Source organism: Salvia hispanica, chromosome 1 (genome assembly GCF_023119035.1).
Source record: "Salvia hispanica cultivar TCC Black 2014 chromosome 1, UniMelb_Shisp_WGS_1.0, whole genome shotgun sequence".
Lineage (NCBI taxonomy): Eukaryota > Viridiplantae > Streptophyta > Magnoliopsida > Lamiales > Lamiaceae > Salvia > Salvia hispanica.
The window spans coordinates 21989619-21996295 of record NC_062965.1 but is presented as its reverse complement, the minus strand read 5'-3'; the positions used below and the strand labels follow the sequence as shown (position 1 = coordinate 21996295).

Genomic DNA, 6677 nt, shown 5'->3' with positions numbered 1-6677 from the left:
AGCCGAGGGAAGTGGTTGAGTTCTCAAAATTTCTTTCTTTACTGCATCATGGTGTCATCTGGAGGTTTAGTGCCGATATCAAGAGGTTTTGTATCTGGCTTGTAGCTGTTTTGTGTTGGTTTGGTGGGTATCATCTGTGAGGTTTTGGATTGTGCTATACTATAGCGCATAAATTCGGAGAACATTTGTGCGAATTGCTCGGATTCTGTTGGTTTGGGTGGGTCGTCGTTTTCTGACATGTTTGGCTGCCGGATTTTGGTTTTTATGGTCGAGATTGGTCCGAGACAGTGATGAGACTACTCTGAGTCTCACCCCTGCTCTGATGAGACAGTGATTGATTCCCCATAATATTCTCCTTTTAACAGTAATGACCGAACAAAGGAGAGGATTCCTGGACGAAGATGAGTCGCGACAACGTCATTTACGTGTTGTAGAGAACGATGGATTGAGGAGACTAAATCAACAACTTTTACGTTTGAAGACTATTTTTATCTAAGGTTCCAATTCTGCATCGCAAATTGATGACGACATTGACATTAATAATCCTTTTAGCGGAGGTTCAAGATATTTGGTAAAGAATATATACTCCCTTTGTTCCATGTTATTTGAAATAAATACCTCTAAGTACCTGAGACTGAGACAATTCAAAATAAAATACGACTAAAATAATTTGGGACTGAGGGAGTATAAGTTACAATTATAAGGTTTAATCCAATTTGCTCCCTATTCATAACAAATTATTTTTTTAATAAACATTTAGGCAAACAATATGTAGTAGTAAAATATTAATAATATATAAAAATATTCCATGTACATATAACCTCGTTTGCGGAAATTATAATATTGAATTATCGTTGTGTCATTAACAACTAACCTCTTATGGCCAATTAAAACTTGTAATCGTGTTTGTCGAAATTCCTGGATTAGGACTTGTGGACCTCAAGTCCACTTAGAATTGCAACCCACATATCACTTCCATGATTGTGGAATTTACAAATGGATGTCTTTATTTATTCAATTGGTGGTAATAAAAAAGATTTTCAAGTAAACTATTTAAACCCACATTCACCTATCATCATTTGCACACACACAAAAATTAGAATTATCAGTATCTTCTTTGACAATGCATTCAAACTTGTTGTTGCTCATTTATATACTAACTTCGTCCTTCATTTTCTCTACTCATTCATATAATAACAAATGCCTTCGTCATCAGGAAATCATGTTGCTTCAACTCAAGGATGAGCTGATCTTCAATTTTTCTCGTTCGACAAAACTGGTGCGATGGAATGAAAGTGATGAGTGCTGCATGTGGCCCGGTGTGGAATGTGATGCTGCTGGCTACGTCGTTAGTTTGCAGCTCGATAATGAGCCCATTTCTGGTGGAATTGGGGATTCGTCGAGTCTCTTCAAATTTAAATATTTGGAGAAGCTTAGCCTCGCTGGCAATTTCAACTATGAAGATACTCCCATTCCTATTCCTATTCCAAGAGGTATCCAGAATCTGACATATTTGACACACTTGAATTTGTCAAATTCATTCTTTGAAGGACAGGTTCCTATTGAAATTTTGTCATTGACCAGATTGGTTAGTCTCGATATCTCTAGCTTGTATTACACTATCCGCCTTGAGCACCCAAATTTGGAGATGCTTGTCCAAAATCTAACTGAGCTTAGAGAGCTCTATCTTAATGGTGTCAATATCAGTTCCTCTTATGAAAGGACAAAATGGAGCCACATTATATCTTCATATTTACCCAATCTCACCGCTTTGAGCTTGTTTTATTGTTCTTTATCTGGACCTTTGTCTAGCTCCTTTCTACAACTCCATTCTCTTTCGATTCTTGAAATTAGTTATAATGATCTTTCAGCAGTAGCAACTCTGGACTTGCTCGCCAGTTTTCCTAGTTTGACCTTCTTGGATCTTTTTAACTGTGGTTTGAAGGGTTCGATTCCATCCACCTTTGCTAACCTAACCAATCTGATTAGTGTCGATTTGTCACAAAACTCCTTGACAGGCTCACTTTCTCCGACACTGTTTGAAGGTCTTTTCAATCTTTCTTATTTAGATTTGGAACATAATTCATTCTCTGGTAACATTCCCCACTCTCTCTTTGGTCTCCCTTCATTGCGGGAACTTTACCTTGGCCAAAACCAATTTAATGGCACTTTTCGATTGGACAACATTCAAAACCTTGCCAATCTTACACATTTTGGTTTATCTGACAATAACTTGTCGGTAGATGTTGGCAATTCCAATTCAAATTCTTACATGTGTCCAACTAAAATGGTTAAGACTAGCTTCATGCAACTTGTCCCATTTTCCTGATTTCATCCAACATTTGAATATGGAAACGTTGGATCTCTCAAACAATCAAATTGGGCGGGAGATCCCTAGTTGGATTTGGGGAACACAACTTGAGTATATGGACCTCTCCTTTAATCGTCTGACATATGTGCAAAAGCCTTACCATATGTCTGCTTCTCTTAAAGAGTTATACTTACAGTCTAACCAGCTTACGGGCGAGTTGCACTTGCCCGTTCCACTTGCTTCTAATCTCGTGTACTTGTCTATTTCTAATAACAGTTTAAGTGGATCAATTCCAACCTCCCTCTGCAATGCCAAAGACTTAGATATTCTTTACTTGTCTGAAAATAAACTAAGTGGCGGCATACCCCCTTGCCTATTTGAAAACATTAGCATATTCCATATGCGGCAAAACAACATCAGCGGCATTATTCCAGACAATTTTTCTATGGATTGTAAGCTGCAATATTTCAATCTTAACAATAATACTTTAGAGGGGCGGATCCCAAGGTCCTTAGAAAGACGCTGGTTGTTGAAGTTCATGGACGTCGGAAACAACAACATGAAGGACACTTTCCCATGTATGTTGTCATCGACGTTGCGTGTTCTTATCTTGAACTCCAACAAATTCCATGGGGAAGTGAGATGTCACAACAGTTGGGATTTTCTCCAAATCGTAGATATATCATCAAATCATTTCAATGGAAGTCTGGAATCTTTTAACTTCTCTGATTGGAGTGCAATGACGCTACAGTGTGATAATGTCTTTGCCATTTTTCAGAACGTATTTGTTATGACATTAAACATGAAAGGGATGAATTTAGAGCTTAATGGTATTTGGAACGACTTTAGTATCATTGATTTATCTTCCAATAATTTCCAAGGAGAGATACCAAATGTCATTGGTAATCTAACTTCACTTCATAATCTCAATTTCTCTCACAATGCCCTCAACGGAAGCATTCCAAGGTCATTTGGTCAGTTAAGTCATCTCGAATCACTCGACCTCTCTGGAAACCAACTAACAGGGCCAATACCGATGGAGCTTGGAGAGCTCACATTCCTTGAAGTCTTGAACTTGTCTCACAATAAGCTGGTCGGAATGATCCCAAATGGCCGTCAGTTTCAAACATTCACAGCTGATCGCTTTGAAGGAAATCCCAGCCTATGTGGTTTCCCTCTCAACAAAAGCTGCAGTCCTATTGATGACAACGACACGCGAGTACATGAAGAAGTGAAGGAGAAGAAGGAGATTGAGTGGAAATACGTATCAGCTGCACTTGGATACGTTGTGGGAGTAGGAATCATTGTGTGGCTACTTCTATTTTGCAAAAGATTCAGAGAGAAATACTTCGGCAAAATAGAAGAAGTTGTTGAAGACGTATTCATTGCCAGAGACATGAGAAGAAGGCGTGCAAGAATGCAAGCCAGGAGGCAATAGTGATTTCTTCACAAGTAGTTTCTATTTGGTAAGTTTATTTATGCATGTGTAGTTATTGACATTGTTTGTTAATGTTGTGTCTGTGAGTTTTGGTCTAAATAATTGCAATATGAGCCGAGAGATAGAGGCTGAACTCCTGGGCTCGCCTAATCCGTCAAGGGCCGTTGCCAGACCTTGTTGTCAAGTTCAATGACCGCATCTTCTCCAAGATTCTGTTTAGTTGCTTTCCTTGTTTACCCTTTAATTTTGGTATTTTCAATACTATTAGTCGTCATTCTGGGTTTTCTTTGTCGGTTCTTTCCCAGAATATAAAAGAGAGTCGAACCGCATAGGATTAGATAAGTATAAAGAGGTCTATTCTACTTTTATCCCAATAAATAAATACAATTCCTCCACCCCAAGATCGCCTCTTGCAATCATCAATCACACTACATGAATACAGACTGTGAAAGGAAGCAATCATGGATCACACAAATGATAGCAATTAACTTAAAAATCAAATTCCGTAACCCTAGTGATTCAAATTATTCTACAGCCAATCACTTGTGATGTTCCTCAATAGCTCAGCAAGATTAGGATTGTCAAATTAGAGCATAAGAGATCAATTTTGCAGAAAGAAATTTGATTATCAACAAATGGATAAATGATTGTTCGTTATAATCCTTCAGCAGAAGAGATAGACTTTTCTTCAAAAATACAAATAAATAATGCTTTCATATTACTCCTTTAGCAAAATGTGGGCATGGCCCAACTCACAGATATGGTTAGAGACTGAGTAAACCACAGTTAAACCCAATCCAAAATAAGGCTTATCCTAAGCCCACGAGACAACCAAATAATTTAAGTCAGGGAGATTGGGCTGGATCAATGGGCCAAATGGGGGAATTTGGGCCAGTCCGCATGTCCTAAATCTTGTGAAACCTCAAAGACATGGCTTGATGATGGAAACAGAGGAATTTGTATGTATAAAATATCTGAGATCATTGTTGTATAGTATAGCTAAAGCATGAAATTCGTCTTTCTGAGATTGTTGTTTCGACTAGGGCAAAAAAACATTTCAAAATAATCTGAACTTTTACACAAATTAATATGCAAATAGATATTAATAGAAAAAATTGAAAGTAAGTATATCATTTAAGTATAAAATACGTCTTCTAACATGTCATTGAAAGATTTGTCCAATTAGGACAAGAATAGTGAATAAGAAAAGATTCCATAAAGAAAATGATAGTATCATATCGTCGATATGCAATAAGAATAAATAAATAAAAATACTAGTACATAATTATATATGTAAATAATGCCTCTAAAATTTGAATAAAAGTGAATTATATTTAAAAAGTTATTTTTATTATTAATTTTACTATTTATAGCAATAAAAAAGAGATGGCATGAAAGATTTATGACAAATTTACGTACGACATGATTTTTAGTTTGATTTAAAAACAAATATGCAATATTCAATAAAAAAAATGCAATCTACAAAAAAAATCGCTATTTATTGACGAATAATCACTAGTCAGCGATATTTGTTCACTAAACAGGATTAGTGACGGATAAAGTATTGACAGATCCGTCAATGAAAAGCTTGTCACTACAAAGCGTTAGTGACGGAATTTTTCGTCATTAAAGTTACTAACCCAACAAACGGACAAGAAAACATATGCGGTTGCCGTAGTAAGTTTGTATTAGTGACGGACTAATTTGTCACTAATTAGTGACTGAGGCTTTTCAATCATTTTCACTAGTTGAAGTGTTATCGGAAGCCGTCACTAATTAGCATTTTTTTAAGCATTTATATTATAAATTATATCTTAAATCTCTAGATATTTAATTTGAAAAGTTAGTTGTTTTTTATATTATTATAGACATTCTAGTATGTTACTCCTACATATTACTAGTAATTTATTTAAATTAATTAATATTTATGAACCTATTTCGTTTTCATTTATCTAGCCATCTATGTGAAAATTACAATACTGAAATATGAAATATCCCTTTTGCCACATTAGCCACTAAATTGTTATGACCAATTCAAAGTTCTAATGTCATAATTTAACACCAAAGGATTTTGCTTGGCTAAGAATATTATAGGTAAGTGATATTATAGCCACTTATCACTTCTGTCATTTTCTTCAAATCCAAATCATGTAGGCCTAGCTACTTGTGGAATTTTCTATTAGCTTTTAGATGGGCAATGGTGATATTAGAGCAGCTCTTTTTCATGTATGTAACCGTGGAAATTATATTAAATGAAAGATCATTTTGTCACAATATCAGCCTAAACTTACGGGTGTTTTTTTTCTTTCAAATGATTACTCTTTCCCTCCATTCTAATGACACATTTTCCTTTTTGCAATTTCCTACTTTAAACAACAAATTTTTTACAATTGAAACATTACTATTGCTATTTTTTTCAATCTTACTTTAAATAATCTACTTAACTCACAAAACAATCCTATATAAGATACTTTTTTCTCTCTTTTTACTTTAAATAATCCACTTAACTCATAAAACAATACTATATAAAATCTCATATCGAATAAAAATTATTCCACGTAAAGTGAGACAGATACATCATTTATTTAGCACTATGAGGACCTTAAGTCAACTCAGTGGAGGTTTTAAAACCAAATCTCACTTCTATCATTTTCTTCACATCCAAATCGTATACGTCTACTTGTGGAATTACTATTTGGTAGACTTTTCCGAACCCCAACGAGGCTCGAATTCAATAAGCGACGAAAAAAAGTTAATTCCATTTTCACGAGTGCTATATGTAGTGACTTTATACATGCTTTTTGAAGAACCAAAATTGAAATAAATATATTAAGTAAAATATAAAAATAATGATAAGTGGTGGTTTTAAAAAGGTATCAAAGTAAACTGTGATTATCTATTTAAACGCACGTTAATTCACCTATTTCA

General features: G+C 35.1%; 1 pseudogene; it reads left to right on the top strand.

The window, feature by feature from the left end:
- Positions 1–1123: 1123 nt before the first annotated feature.
- LOC125190189 lies at positions 1124–4011 on the top strand (annotated as a pseudogene).
- Positions 4012–6677: the final 2666 nt, after the last annotated feature.